The sequence below is a fragment of the Hemitrygon akajei genome, chromosome 1 (assembly GCF_048418815.1).
Source record: "Hemitrygon akajei chromosome 1, sHemAka1.3, whole genome shotgun sequence".
Classification (NCBI taxonomy): Eukaryota; Metazoa; Chordata; class Chondrichthyes; order Myliobatiformes; family Dasyatidae; genus Hemitrygon; species Hemitrygon akajei.
In genome coordinates this window covers 112388326-112403800 of record NC_133124.1, presented here as the reverse complement: position 1 = coordinate 112403800, position 15475 = coordinate 112388326, and the positions used below count along the sequence as shown (strand labels likewise).

Genomic DNA, 15475 nt, shown 5'->3' with positions numbered 1-15475 from the left:
TGGCTAGGCACAGCTCAAAAGCTAACTATAAATTTGCCAATGGTAATAATTATTGACAGAATTTCAGACGGTGACGAAAAGGTGTACAGGACTGAGCTGGATCAGCTGGTTGAGTGGTGTCACAGCAATTCGACATCAGCAAGACCAAACAATCGATTGTGGACTTCAGAAAGGGTAAGATGAGGGAATGCACACCAGTCACCATCGAGGAATCAGAAGTGGAAAGGGTGAGCAATTTCAAGTTCCTGGGTGTCAATATCGGAGGATCAATCCTGGGCCCAACTTATCAATGCAATTACAAAGAAGGCATGCTAGCGGCTATATTTCATTAGGAATCTGAGAAGATTTGGTATGTCACCAAAGACGCTCGTAAATTTCTATGGGTGTACAGTGGAGAATGTTTTAACTGGCTGCATCACCATCCAGTATGGGGGTGCACTGTACAGGATTGAAAGAAGCTGCAGAAAGTTGTGAACTCACTCAGCTCCATCATGGGTACTAGCCTCTCCAGCAACCAGGGCATCTTCAAGGAGCGATGACTCAAAAAGATGGCATTCTTCATTAAGCCCCTGCCCATTACCCAGGGCATCCCCTCCACTCATTGCTACCTTCAGAGAGGAGGTACAGGGGCCTTAAGGAACATACTCAATGATTCAGGAATAACTTCTTCCCCTCTGCCATCAGATTTCTGAATGGACATTGAACCCAAGAAAAAGTTTGATAACCCTTTGCAATTACCCAGTTTTCTGCACTAATTACTCATAAAATATGGTCTCTTCTTCCTCAGGTCACAATAATACACAAACACAATCAGCCTAAACCAATTACACACAAACAATTGTACATCTCATCAATACTGAGTAAACCATTTAAACAATCACAGTCTAAGTTTAAAAATGTGCGTGAACCTCAGGGGTAATGCCTTCTACAAAAGCTATCTGGAGTCAGGTGCTCCAATCAGTGAAATGAGATTGGAGGTGTGGGTTATAGAGGTGCCCTACCTTGTAAAACAAAAGACACACAAAGTCAGATTACTGACAGAGCCTGCTCTTCTCAAGAAAGATCTGTTTATGTGCATCATGCCTGGATCAAAACAACTTACAGAGGACCTTAGAAGAACTGTAGAGATGCATGAAGCAGGAACAGGATATAAAAGCACTTCTAAAGACCCAAGTGTCTAGTCCACAGTAAGAAAACTTGTTTACAAATTCCAACTGTGAAGCATGGTGGAAGGAGCAACATGGTTTGGGCCTGAACAGCTTGCCTTCTTTGTGGGAGCAATTAATTAAAAATTGTGTCAAGCCATTTTACAGGAGAATGTCAGGGTAGCAGTCCATCACTTGAAGCTTAACAGAAGTTAGATGATGCAACAAGACAATGATCTAAAACATATGAGTAAATCAACAACAGAATGGCTTAAAAACAAGAAATTTTTTGTTTTGAAATGGCCAAGTCCAGACCTTAACCCAATTGAGATGCTGTCATATGACCTGAAGAGGGCTGTTCATGCAAGGTATAATACGATTTGGAGAGGCATAATATGATTAGGAATAGTCAGCATGGTTTTGTCAAATGCAGGTTGTGCCTTACGAGCCTGATTGAATTTTTTGAGGATGTGACTAAACACATTGATGAAGGAAGAGCAGTAGATGCAGTGCATATGGATTTCAGCAAGGCATTTGACATGGTATCCCATGCAAGGCTTATTGAGAAAGTAAGGAGGCATGGGATCCAAGGGGACATTGCTTTGTGGATCCAGAACTGGCTTGCTCACAGAAGGCAAAGAGTGGTTGTACACAGGTCATATTCTGCATGGAGGTCAGTTACCAGTGGTGTGCTTCAGGGATCTGTTCTGGGGCCCCTACTCTTTCTGATTTTTATAAATGTCTTGGATGAAGTGGAGGAATGGGTTAATAAATTTGCAGATGACACAAACATTGGAGGTGTTGTAGATAGTGTGGTGGGCTGTCAGAGGTTACAGCGGGACACTGATAGGATATAAAACTGGGCTGAGAACTGGCAGATGGAGCTTAACTCAGATGTGTGAGGTGGTTCATTTTGGTAGGTCAAATATGATGACAGAATATAGTATTAATGGTAAGACTCTTGGCAATGTGGAGGATCAGAGAGGCCAGGACACTCAAAGCTGCTGCGCAGGTTGACTGTGTGGTTAAGAAGTCATACAGTGCATTGGCCTTCATCAACCATGGGATTGAGTTTAGGAGCTGAGAGGTAATGTTGCAGCTATATAGGACCCTGATCAGACCCCACTTGGAGTACTGTGCTCAGTTCTGATCACCTCATTATAGGAAGGATGTGGAAACCATAGAAGGGGTGCAGAGAAGATTTAAGGCTGTTGCCTGGATTGGGGAGCATGCCTTATGAGAATAGGTTGAGTGAACTCGGCCTTTTTTCCTTGGAGCGACAGAGGATAAGAGGTGACCTGATAGAGGTGTACAAGATGATGAGAGGCATTGATTGGGTGAATAGTCAGGCTTTTTCCCAGGGCTGAAAAGGCTAGCACGAAAGGGCACAGTTTTAAGGTGCTTGAAAGTAGGTACAGAGGAGATGTCAGGGGTAGGTTCTGTGTTTTTTTTTAAATAAAGAGATTGTTGAGTGTGTGGAATGGGCTGCCGGCGACGGTGGTGGAGGTGGATACAATAGGGTCTTTTAAGAGACTCCTGGACAGGTACATGGAGCTCAAAAAATTAGACGGTTATAGGTAACCCTAGGTAATTTCTAAGGTAAGGACATGTTCGGCACAGCTTTGTGGGCCAAATGGCCTGTGTTGCGCTGTAGGTTTTCTATGTTTCTAAGGTAGCCAAGAAATATTGATGAATTGAAACAGTTTTGTATGGAGGAATGGTCTATATATATATATATTTTTATTATTACAGGTTTGGTTATGTATTGCAACGTACTGCTGCATAACAAATTTCACGACATATGCCAGAGATATTAAACCTGATTCTAATTCCGAAGACCATCCACTTCCCTACACTGTATCCCCCTCTGCCACTTCTTTGCCCATTCTCCTAATCTGTGTAAGCCAGAAGTTCCAACCTTTTTTTGTACCATTGGACCCCAGGCTGGGAACCCCTGGTCTAAGTGCATCTGCAGACTCCCTGCTTCCTCAGCACTACCTGCCCCTCCATGTATTTTTGTATCAGCCATACACTTGGCCACAAAGCCATCAATTTCAACTTATTAACATATAGTGTGAAGGGACGCGGTCCCAACACCGGCGCCTGGAGAACACCACTAGTCACCAGTAGCCTACCAGAAAATGCCCCCTTTATTCCTCCACTCTTTGCTTCCTGCCAATCAGACAATTTTCTGTCCATCCTGGCAGTATAACCACCTCAAAAAATATATTTTTTTTTAAATTTTCTCAGTGCTGGATCAGGAGATGGTATTGTCCAGAGGGTTCTTCAGCAGTCAAGAATGAGGCACAAATGTTTACAGTTGTTTCAATAGATGTTCAAAGAGGAAATCAAGCAGTATCAGCTTGTAACAGAACAGTAACTGGCAGGAATAGGAAACGAGAAAAACGGCACACAACAAAGCAACTGAGATATCGTATTTTCCCTTTATACTGCAAACTCGTAAGCTGTTTAGATGATGGGGACAAGGGTAACATCTCAGGCTTGCAAAGAAACTAAAAAAATCTACGAAAATTTACAGACAGGTGAGTATACAAACATGAAAACATAAACAAAGTCAAACTACCTGAAAAAGAGCAATTTCAACCCCAATTCGACATCTGTGATATGGTATACAAGATGCAGAATTAATACTTAATTGAATACTGTGTTATGTGTGCACATAACAAAGAACTTCAGTTTCCAGTGTGCAATGCGGGCAGTTCACCCAGAAATAGAAGTGACATTGGTAAGCTGGTCGCACGCACTCGCATCATGCTGAAGCCATTACTGTACATAAAAATGTGTTTGCTTTTACCCACGCTGTTAATTTTTTATCAAGAACATAAAAAGGAGTCAGAAGTCAGCACAAGGTCTAAACATGGAGAGTAAATGAATCTCACGAGCTACTGAAAATGAGACGCTAGGTTCCAAAAGAGAGAAGCTGCCAGCCAGAGAGCATGTTGTGTCCTGAAGCTGCTGTTTTTCACCGAATTCACCAAGACAGATTCAGAGGAGACCCCAAAAATTCTGCCATGGATAAGCTGTCCTCCCGCACCTATGCGATTTACTAGCAATCTGATAAGTGGAAACGCTTCAAACTGTGATTCAATGTATATTTAGCAGCGAGTGGAGCCAGAAGGGTGGATGAAAATTGAAGGCATCTATCTTTCTACACATAATTGACAAAGACACTTTGAACATCAATAACAGCTTCCAAATTGATAAGACGGCCTTGAGATTGGACGCTGATGACAAAATTTGAGAAGTATTTTGTCCCAAGTAAAAGCATCACATTTGAAAGATACAAGTTGTTTTCCTGTGACCAGAAACAAGGTGATAACTTTGACCAATACCTGGCTGAGCTTCACACACTGAGCAAGTCCTGCAAATTTGAAGATTTGAGAGACTTGCTAGTTAGATACCAAATAGTTTGCGGAATCTCAGATAATATACTTAGAGAAAACCAGCTCCGTGAAAAAAAATTAAAGCTGGAAAAGGTTGTGGGAATGCTGTGGGACATTGGAGACCTCACATGCACAAGCCATGGAGCTGCACAGGGCATAAACAACAGTGCATGTTGTGAAAACAGAGGGGCAGTGCACAAGGCATTTCCCAAAGCAACAGCTAAACAGCAAATGTAGGCTCAAAAGGAAATGTGGAGGCAGGCACTTTCCAAAGACGTGTCCTGCAATAACTGTAGGAAAAAGAGTCATTTTGCAAAGTGCTACAAAGCTGGGGCTACCCAGAGGAAGATGCACATGGTTGACGAAATGGAGCAAGTTTTGGAAGAGCACAATTTACCCAGCAAAATTAAGTGATGGCTATACTGGAGAGAATGTTCCAGTAAAAGGGGGATGGATAGTGGCCTTCAAGCACAAGGGGCAGCACCTAAAGGCATAGCTACTGATTGTAGAAAAGAGCATACAACCAATATTAGGTCTGAGTGCATATGAAAAGTTCAACCTGGTGAAAAGAATTTTTGCACTGTAGTGGCTTCACAGACCAAAGATGACCATATTTCACTCATGGAAGAGCGCGCAGATGTCTTTGAGGAGCTCAGATGTTTATCTGGTGTACACAAAATTCATGTGGATGAGACAGTGGCTCCTGTTGTCCATGCATGCAGGAAAGTGAGTTTGCCTCTAAGTGCAAATGGAAAACAAGAATTAGCACAGACGGGATGGATAAGGGTCATACAGAAAATTGAAGAGCCAACAGATTGGTTGAGCTCACTGGTCATTGTGTAAAAGAAAAATGGAGCATTGCAGATATGTCTAGAAGCCATCGAGGAAGCATTTTAAAACTGCCAACATGGAAGGAGATCATGTCCCAGTTTGCAGGTGCCAAGTGGTTTAACCAACCACACATCATCTAGGTTTTGGCAGATGAAGCTTGATTAGGCAAGTTCAAGACTGTGTACCTTTTACACACCAGAGGGAAAATATTGCTTTCTTCAGTTACCGTATGGGATTCTGTCCACACCAGAAGTTTACCATAAAACCACCCACATGATCCTTGAGTGCGTACCTGGTGTGAAGCCCATAATGGATGACATCATCACCTGAGGGTCCACCAAGGAAAAACATGATGCACAACTGAGATAGGTGCTAGATGTGACACAGAATGTCAATTTGAAACTGAATAAAGAAAAATGTGAGCTGGGTGTTAAGACACTGACTCATAAGAGATATCATATCAGAAGAGGGAGTGTAGCCTGACCCAAGAAAGATGTCAGCCATTGAGAACATGGGCAATCCCTAAAACAAAGAGGAGGTGAGACATTTCCTGGGGATGATGACTTAACTGTCTAAGTTCATCCCTCAACTATCCACTGTGTCAGCACCAATTAGGTCACTCCTTGAACAGCAAAATGAGTGGATTTGGTCTTCACGAGTAAGAAGAGTGTTTCTTGCTGAAACACTCAAGAGGCTGAAAAACAGCCTAACTGAAGAGGCCATGCTAAAGCTTTATGATCCTGAAAGGTGTACCAGGATCTCAGCTAATGTGTCCCAATATGGTCTTGGAGCAATACTACTGCAGCAACATGACACATGGCAACCTGTGGCCTAATGCATCAAGGGCTTTAACAAGTCCAGAGCCAATAATGCACAGTTAGAAAAAAAGCTTTTAGTCCGAATATATGCATGTGAAAGGTTCCATCAGTATGCCTGTGGACAAACTTCTGAATTGAAGACAGACCATAAACCACTCATCTCAATTAAGTCCAAACCAATGAATGATTATCCCACACAGTGCTTGTTGATAAGGGTGCAGAAATATCATGTGAAGATGACCTACACACCGGGAAAATATATGCTTGCTGCTGATGCATTGTCTCAAGCAGTCAACAAGAGAAGAGCGACCAAGAGATTAATGCTGATATATAGGTCCATGTTGACATGAGTGTTGCCTCCGTTCCAGCATCTTCTGAAAGTACAGAGATTAGGACAGCAGCAGGGACAGATGAAACAATGAAAGTATTCAAAGAGACAATACAGAAAGGATGGCCAGCAATTAAGAATGACTGTGCAATGTGTATTCAGGATTATTGGGCATGCAGAGTTGAACTGTCAGTAGTGAAAGGTATGGTCTTCAAAGGGAACAGCTCTGTGATTCCAGTGTCACTACATAAAGAAATGCTCCAGAAGATATATGAAGAGCATCTTGGTGAGGAAAAATGTAAACAAAGAGCTTGTGCAGTGATGTACATGCCAAGAATGAACCCAGACATCAGCCAGAGTACTGCTTCATCTGAAATATGTTTTACCTACAAGCCAAAGCAGCAAGCAAAACCATTTACACAACACTATGTACCAGAAAGGTCGTACTTCAAAGTTGGAGTGGATTTGTTTGATTGCAATGAGGAAAGTCATATTGTAGTAACAGATTACTTTTCCAGTTACCCAGAGGGTTGCAACACCACAATCAACATCCAGCAAAGCGGTCATCACCTTCCTGAAAGCTGTGTTTGAGAGGCATGGAGATCCATGTGAACTGGAATCAGATAATGCTCCACAATTTCAGCTGTGAATTTGAGTCCTTTCCCAATGATTGCGGGGGGGGGGGGGGGGGGGGAGTGACATACAACTTCAAGCCCACGTCACCCAAAATCAATGAAGACAGCTCGAGATGGATGAGAGGACTTCCACAAAAGTCTGATAATTTACAGAAGTGCGCCACGCAGAATGGCCTTTCACCAGCCTAAATGCTAATGAGTTGACATATACGCACTATCCTTCCAGTGCACAGTTGACACCTAAATGAGCACACAAGGTCAAATTGGCTAAAGAGAAAGGAAGAGAAAAAAATCATGACAAGACTGCGAAAAGCCTACCAATCCTAAAGGCTGGAGATCAAATGCAAATCCGAGATTACAATTCCGGCACATGGTCCATGCAAGGATTTGTGCAAGAGGAAGTTGCTCCACATTTCTACCAGCTCTAGACAGAGCAAGGAACACCTCTGAGAACGAACTGTATAGATCTACAGCCACAAACTCCAACACATAGCTGTGAAGCGTCACCTGTCACCACACCAAAGGGGCAAAGCAGATCTGAAAAATAACCTTGTTGATCAGAGTTCTCAAAGACATAAACATTAACACAGCAAGTGAAAGCAATACATCTGTAGAGACAAATAGTAGACCAAAAAGGAACATCAAACCACCTCAGAGACTGACTGAAGGTTGCTGAGTGAATAAGGGACTGTACTTGCACATTACAGTTTAAGTTAATTTAAATATCTTTGTTAGAAAGCATTATTGTTTCTTGCACATTTATGAGGACATGGTGTTGTGCTGTTTTTCTTTAAAGGGGGAAAAGGTGTGTTATTACATGTGTACATAATAACAATAGAACCTGTAGGTCCAGGGTAGGACTGTATAGTCATCAAAGATCTCACCATTAAAGGAGTGGACGTCGTCATCGGATTCTGATGGACAATGAAGAACATAATAAAGGACTTCAGTACCCAGTGTGCAATGCGGGCAGTTCACCCACAACAAATGGCATGCGTGAGATGATTGCACATGCTAATGTTGGGCTGGAGCCATTACTGTACATAAAAATTTGTTAGATTTAACCCACGCTGTTCGTCTTTTATCAAGAACAAAGAAATTATTCTAAGCTGGTTAGACAATGGGGTCTTGTCTGATAGGAACAAGGACAACATCTCAGCTTTACAGATAAAAAAACTAAAAAAATCTAACATTTACAAACAGGTGAGTATACAAACATAAAAGCAAGCATAAACAAAGTTAAAGGACAAGAAGAATAGCAATTTGGCCCCTAATCCAACATATGCGATATAGTATACAAACTGCAGAATTAATGTAATGTTTAATTGGACACACTAGACTAAAATCTATTTCCTAATGAAATGCAATTTAAAATTAGCTGAAATTGTCCAACCAGCCAAATGGACCTTTCTACCTTAAAATAACTTTCTACAGTTTAGTGCATGCCAAATTTACTCCAATTAACATTATCTAATCAGGGTCTGATTAGGAACAGTCAACATGGATTTGTGCGTGGAAGGTCATTTTTGACAAATCTTATTGAATTTTTTTGAAGAGGTTACTAGGAAAGTTGACGAGGGTAAAGCAGTGGATGTTGTCTACATGGACTTCAGTAAGGCCTTTGACAAGGTTTCACATGGAAGGTTAGTTAGGAAGGTTCAATCGTTAGGTATTAATATTGAATTAGTAAAATGGATTCAAGAGTGGCTGGATGGGAGATGCCAGAGAGTAGTGGTGGATAACTGTTCGTCAGGTTGGAGGCCTGTGACTAGTGGTGTGCCTGAGGGATCTGTACTGGGTCCAATGTTGTTTGTCATATACATTAATGATCTGGATGATGGGGTGGTAAATTGGATTAGTAAGTATGCAGGTGATACTAAGATAGGTGGTTTTGGATAATGAAGTAGGTTTTCAAAGCTTGCAGAGATTTAGGCCAGTTAGAAGAGTGGGCTGAAAGATGGCAGATGGAGTTTAATGCTGATAAGTGTGAGGTGCTACGTTTTGGTAGGACTAATCAAAATAGGACATACATGGTAAATGGTAGGGCATTGAGGAATGCAGTAGAACAGAGTGATCTAGGAATAATGGTGCATAGTTCCCTGAAGGTGGAATCTCATGTGGATAGGGTGGTGAAGAAAGCTTTTGGTATGTTGGCCTTTATAAATCAGAGCATTGAATATAGGAGTTGGGATGTAATGTTAAAATTGTACAAGGCATTGGTAAGGCCGAATTTGGAGTATTGTGTACAGTTCTGGTCACCAAATTATAGGAAAGATGTCAATAGAATAGAGACAGTACAGAGAAGATCTACTAGAATGTTACCTGGGTTTCAGCACCTAGGTTACAGAGAAAGATTGAACAAGTTAGGTCTTTATTCTTTGGAGCGTAGAAGGTTGAGGGGGGACTTGATAGAGGTATTTAAAATTATGAGGGCGATAGATAGAGTTGATGTGAATAGGGTTTTTCCATTGAGAGTAGGGGAGATTCAAACAAGAGGACATGAATTGAGAGTAAAGGGGCAAAAGTTTAGGGGTAACACGAGGGGGAACTTCTTTACTCAGAGAGTGGTAGCTGTGTGGAACCAGCTTCCAGTAGAAGTGGTAGAGGCAGGTTCGGTATTGTCATTTAAAGTAAAATTGGATAGGTATATGGACAAGAAAGGAATGGATGGGCTGAGTGTGGGTCAGTAGGACTAGGTGAGAATAAGCGTTCGGCACGGACTAGAAGAGCCAAGTTGGCCCATGTCCATGCTGTAATTGTTATATAATAACTACACTGAATTAACCTGAAGTATGTTCTTAATAATTAAACATTGCCATCAATAAATATCAGGTGTATTCTCACTAAGCAATGACTACTTAATACTTGTCCATTGGTAATTAAACATAGTTGGGTTTCAACTTCAGTAAGCAATGTTCCCTCTAATGTTTATCTTTACAGCTGGGTGGACCAACCATTGCTCTGAACAGGAAATTTTCACATGGCCTGAAAACTGCACAGCACATTAACGTTTTTTTTTGTAGATCTGTCAGCGTTCAGCAGGCTGGCAATTTATTAACAATGAAATGGTGACTTCCATTCTGTGCTTATTGTTACAACTTATAAGTAGGTTGAAGCTTTAAAATGTTTGAAATTAAAGGTTTTTGTACCTTTATTATCTAGAAGATTCATGGATTATATTCATTAACAGAATGACAGGGTATTTCACAATTTTATCAACAATTTCAAAATTATCTTAACATTATATAAAAGAAAATTCCAGCTGTGCAACAAAGGCCAAGTGCACAGGAACATTTTGGTTACTGCATGGCCATGCACTCATGCAGCTTCAAGGGAACAGTGTCAGTAAAATAAGTGTTTCTGGGTTGTATGCTCTCAGAGTTAATTAAATATCATAAGCAAACACCTAGAGTATTTTCCTACAGCAACCTTATGAAAAACAGCTTAGAAGCTAAAAAAAATTAGTTTGAAGTTTGAAATCAGTTGGAGTTCTGGTTACCAACAGTAGGTAAGAAGTGCATGTTCAGAGTTCAAAGAACCGAAAAGCCTGCATATTGAATATTGAGAGAAAAAATCTCAGTGGGATTAACCATGTGACTAAGAAATATTAATTGAAGGATTGGAAGTTTAGGGCGCCAGTACAGATCATGGAATACATGAATAGGCGAATAGGTCGCCTGACTGGAAGGATGGCCGAGTTCTGTAAGAACTGACATTTAGAGTGTAGAGGCCAGGCAGGGGGAGGTGAGTCGGGGAAGACTTTAACAAAAGAGGAAGTCAAAAAGTACCCAAAAAGGATGACAACGGAGGGCACCTTTCGCAACGTCAACCAACGGAAGCTCTGCGGAATGTTGGCAGAAGGCAAAAGTATTGCAGAGGATGAAGTTTGTTGAAGTGTGCGAGGTCAGGGGACGCACGACATGTCAGCTGTTTCGGGGCTTAGTTCAAAAGACCGCCAACGCCTTGAGACGCTAGGTGGGCTGGAAATTGCTTGGAGATCCATCAAACTGAGCCGTGACATGCAAATCTTTCCGCAGGAGCGGGTGGGGACGAGCTGCCTCCAGGAGCTCGAACCGACTAGTGAAGCTCATTAGAATATCCACGCCGTTATAATAAGGGAGCGGAAACCGGCAGCGTGAGACGACAGGGACAGTGAAGCCGGTCATGCCTCTGCCAACACCACACAGTCCAGCCCTGGGCAGCCCAACCCCACCCGTCCACTGCCAAAGAACAGGACAGAATGTTCTCGTCTCCTCACGGAGCTCGACTACTACTCACCGGAGAGTCGGTGCCCCGAGGCTCGGCGCCTCAGTCACTCACTCACTCACTCACTCACAAATCAGGGCAGCAGTCGATCGGATCGGACCTCATCGTCAATCTCCGGAGCACAGCCCCGCCTTTCGTTAGAGATCGCCGTTCCCTCACGCCCCGCCCTCCATCACTCACGCGTCAGTCACCTAGGCCCGCCCTATCAGCGCGCAGATCACCGGACCCAGCCCCGGCCCCACCCTCTCACACGTCAGTCATCTCAACGCCCGACCTGGCAGTAAACTGTCTTCCGACCAAAGAGGGCGCTGTTGTGCACGGATGGGCTCGGCTTTGAGCTTCTACAAAATCCAAACGAAGCGGGATATGTCGTGAAACTTGTTAACTTTGCGGCAGTTGTACAATGATAATAGAGAGAAAAAAATGGTGATTGCAGTCAGTATGTGTATGCATATATAAATGTATATAAAATAGTTAAATTAAACAAGTAGTGCTGATGCACCATCAATAACTCTCTGAGACGTGAGGCGAGATATCGGCTTTTATTGACTGGAAGAAAGAACAAGCAGCAATTGACCACCACACTACATCCTGGAGACTGAGAGGCAGGGCTCAGGCCTCAATTGCCTTTATACCGGGGTCTGTGGGAGGAGCCACAGGAGCAGTCAGCAGAGGCGTGTCCAGACAGGTATATGTAGTTCACCACAAGTGCAAAAATAGGAAATAAAAAAGTAGTGAGTTAGTGTTCATGGGTTCAATGTCCATTCAGAAATCGGATGGTAGAGGGGAAAAAGCTGTTTCTGAATCACTTCAGGCTTCTGTACCTCCGACCTGATGGTAACAGAAAAGGGCATGTTGTCGGTAGTAGGGTCATTAATGATGGCCCTTCCCAAGGCACTGCTCCTTGAAGATATCCTGGATACTACAGAAGTTGGTTCTCAAGATGGAGCTGACTAATTTTACAACTCTCTGCAGCTTACTTCGATCCTGTGCAGTAGATGCCCCCCTCCCTGCGTTCCAGGTGGTGATGCGGGCAGTTAGAATGCTCTCCACGGTACGAATGTAGAAATTCACAAATCTTCTCAAACTTCTAATGAAATACAGCCACTATCTTGCCTTCCTTATAGCTGCACACTATGTTGATTACAGGTTAGGTCCTCGGAGATATTGACACCCAGGAACTTGAAATTACTCACTCTCTGCCCTTCCGATCCCTCTATGAGGACTGGCGTGTGTTCCCTCATCTTACCTTCAATCAGTTCTTTTGTCTTACTGACGTTGAGTGCCAGGTTGTTGCTGCAGCACTATTCCACTAGTTGGCATATCTCACTTCTGTACACCCTCTTGTCACCATTTGAGATTCTACCAACAATGGTTGTATTGTCAGCAAATTTATAGATGGTATTTGAGCTCTGCCTGGCCACACAGTCATGGGTACAGAGGGAGTAAGAGCAGTGGGTTAAGCACACATCCCAGAGGTGTGTCGGTGTCGATAACCAGTGAGGTGGAGATGTTATTTACAATCTGCATAGATTGTGGACTTCCGGTTAGGAAGTTTAGGATCCAGTTACAGAGGCCCAGGTTCTGTAGCTTTCCAATCAGGACTGTAGGAATTAAGCGCTGAGCTGTAGTCAATAGACAACATCCTGACATAGGTGTTTGTATTGTCCAGGTGATCCAAAGCTACATGGAGAACCAGTGAGATTGCATCTGTTGTAGGCTTATTGTGGCGATAGGCAAATTGCAGTGGGCCCAGGTCCTTGCTGAGACAAGAGTTGATTCTAGACATTTCATCAGTGTAGATGTAAGCACTACTGGATGGTAGTTGTTAAGGCATCTTACCCTTCTCTTCTTGGGCATAGGTATGATTGTTACCCTTTTGAAGCTGGTGGGGACTTCTGACTGTAGCAATGAGAGATTGAAAATGTCTTTAAGCAGCCCTGCCAGTTGGTTGTCACAGGTTTTCAGAGCCTTTCCAGGTACTCCATCGGGGCCTGTCACCTTTCGAGGCCGATGTCGGCTGTCTTTCAAGGTTCACCCTCTTGACATCAGCCTCTGAGGCAGAGATCACAGGGTGGCCAGGTGCTGATGGATCCTCATAGCTGTAGTTTTATTCTCCCCTTCAAAGTGAGTATAAAAGGCATTGAGCTGATCTGGGAGTGAAGCTTCACAGTCATTCATGATGCCACAGTCATTCATTTAAGATGTAATGGCCTGCAAACCCTGCCAGATGTTACCTCCAACCTAACTTGGAATTGTTCCTTAGCTCTTGAAGTAGCCCTCCACAATTGCCAAAATCTCGCAAGCTGGGTAAAATGGACAGCACTTGATCACAAAGTGTTCCAGCTCTGGTGAACAGCACTAGGAAAGCACCACAACATTTGTACACCCCAAGGAATTGATCATAAAGCATACCCACCACGTCTGCCTTTGAAAGACTACCTTGGCAGTGTATTGTGAACCAGTCAATCTGAATCGCTGCATCCAGAATGGAAATGTTTACCAAGATTCGATGAAACAACGTCCCTCTGATACAGCACCCTAGCTCTGAGATCTTCAATGTTATATACCAGACACTGTATGTTTGCACTGAGGATAATCTAATGGTATTGCTTCCTCAACGTTAACAGGTGCAGCCAGTCAGGCTGGGCCCCCATCAAACAACTATTCCAATTTAACACTTTCTTACCCTAGCCATCTCTGAATGATTAACCCTTCAGGCTAGTGATCTTTCAAGGATTCAACAGCCTCAGTGCTGTACTGTAGCACGTCATTTAATGTCACTAGTTCACAACCCCAGTAGCCTTGGTTCAGTATTGACCTCCTACCCTGGCATGCACTTTGCATATTCTCTCTGTAGCCACATGGGTTCATCCAGGTACTCTGACGTTCTGACATCCCAGGTTAGTTGGCTACTGTGCAAGGAGTGGCCATTACAGAAAATTGCAGGGTGAAGATGATTGAGAGTTAAATATCAAACGGTATCAGACAATTCAGAAGGAGAGGCATGAAGGTGAGGGAGGTGGGGTAGTGCTCTTAATTGAGTTTGAGGTCAGGGCGATAGAGACAGTATGAGATCCAAGGAGCAGAATGGTGAGTCCATCTGGGTAGAGGTTAGGAGAAAAAGAAGTCACGGGGGGGGGGGGGGGGGGGGGGAGGTGTCGGTAGACTACTGAATAATAATACAGTGGCACAGAAAACAAACCAAGAAATAGCTGATGCATGTAAGAATGGAAAGACAGTTGTCATGGTTACTTTAACTTGCATCTAGATTGGGTGAATCAAGTTGGTCGAGGCAGTCTTGATGAGCACTTCATTGAATACATTGATGATGCCTTTCTTGAACGGCATGTTAGTGAACCTACAAGGGAAAATGCTATCATAGGTCTGGTCCTATGCAATGACACAAGTAAAATTAATGATCTTGTAGTTAGGAAAGTGATCACAGTATGAATGAATTTCTCAAACAAATGATGGGTGCAGTAGTTTTATCTATAACTGGTGTATTATGCCTAAACAAGGGAATCTACACAGGATGAGGGAGGTGTTGGCTAGCACGGACTGGGACCACAGGGCTACATGGTGGGAGAGTTGAGAGTTGAAGAACAGTGGACTTTCAAAGAGTTTCTTCATGATGCTTAACAAAAGTATATTTCAGTCTAAAGCAAGGACAGTAAGGGTGGGGAGAGCCAGACTTAGGTAACTATGGAAATAAAAGAAAGCTTTGAACTAAAAGGCCATGGATATAAGGTTGCCAAGAGTAGTGGGAAACTGAAAGATTGGGTAAAGTTTAAAAAACAACAAAAAACACTAAGCAAACAGTAAGGAAATAGAAGATAGATTGTGAAAGTAAACTACCACAAAATCTAAAAATAGTAAAAGTTTTTCTAATTACATGAAGTGGAAAAGGCTGGCTAAGTGAACATAGGTCCCTTCAAAGATGGGGGGGAGGGGTGGAGGACTAATGTGAAAACGTAGAAATGGCCAAAGCCTTGAAAGACCATTTTGAAGGACCTCCAGCACCAGGCCATGCCCTTTTCTCACTGTT

General features: G+C 42.9%; 1 protein-coding gene across 3 annotated transcripts in view; it reads right to left on the bottom strand.

The window, feature by feature from the left end:
- Positions 1–11577, bottom strand: part of ano10a (anoctamin 10a) — a 66716-nt gene extending 55139 nt beyond the window's left edge. For all 3 annotated transcript variants that reach the window (XR_012099451.1, XR_012099449.1, XM_073050143.1), the window contains exon 1: positions 11440–11577. The gene's annotated coding sequence lies outside the window, so the exon portion shown is untranslated. The remainder of the gene's footprint in view (positions 1–11439) is intronic.
- Positions 11578–15475: the final 3898 nt, after the last annotated feature.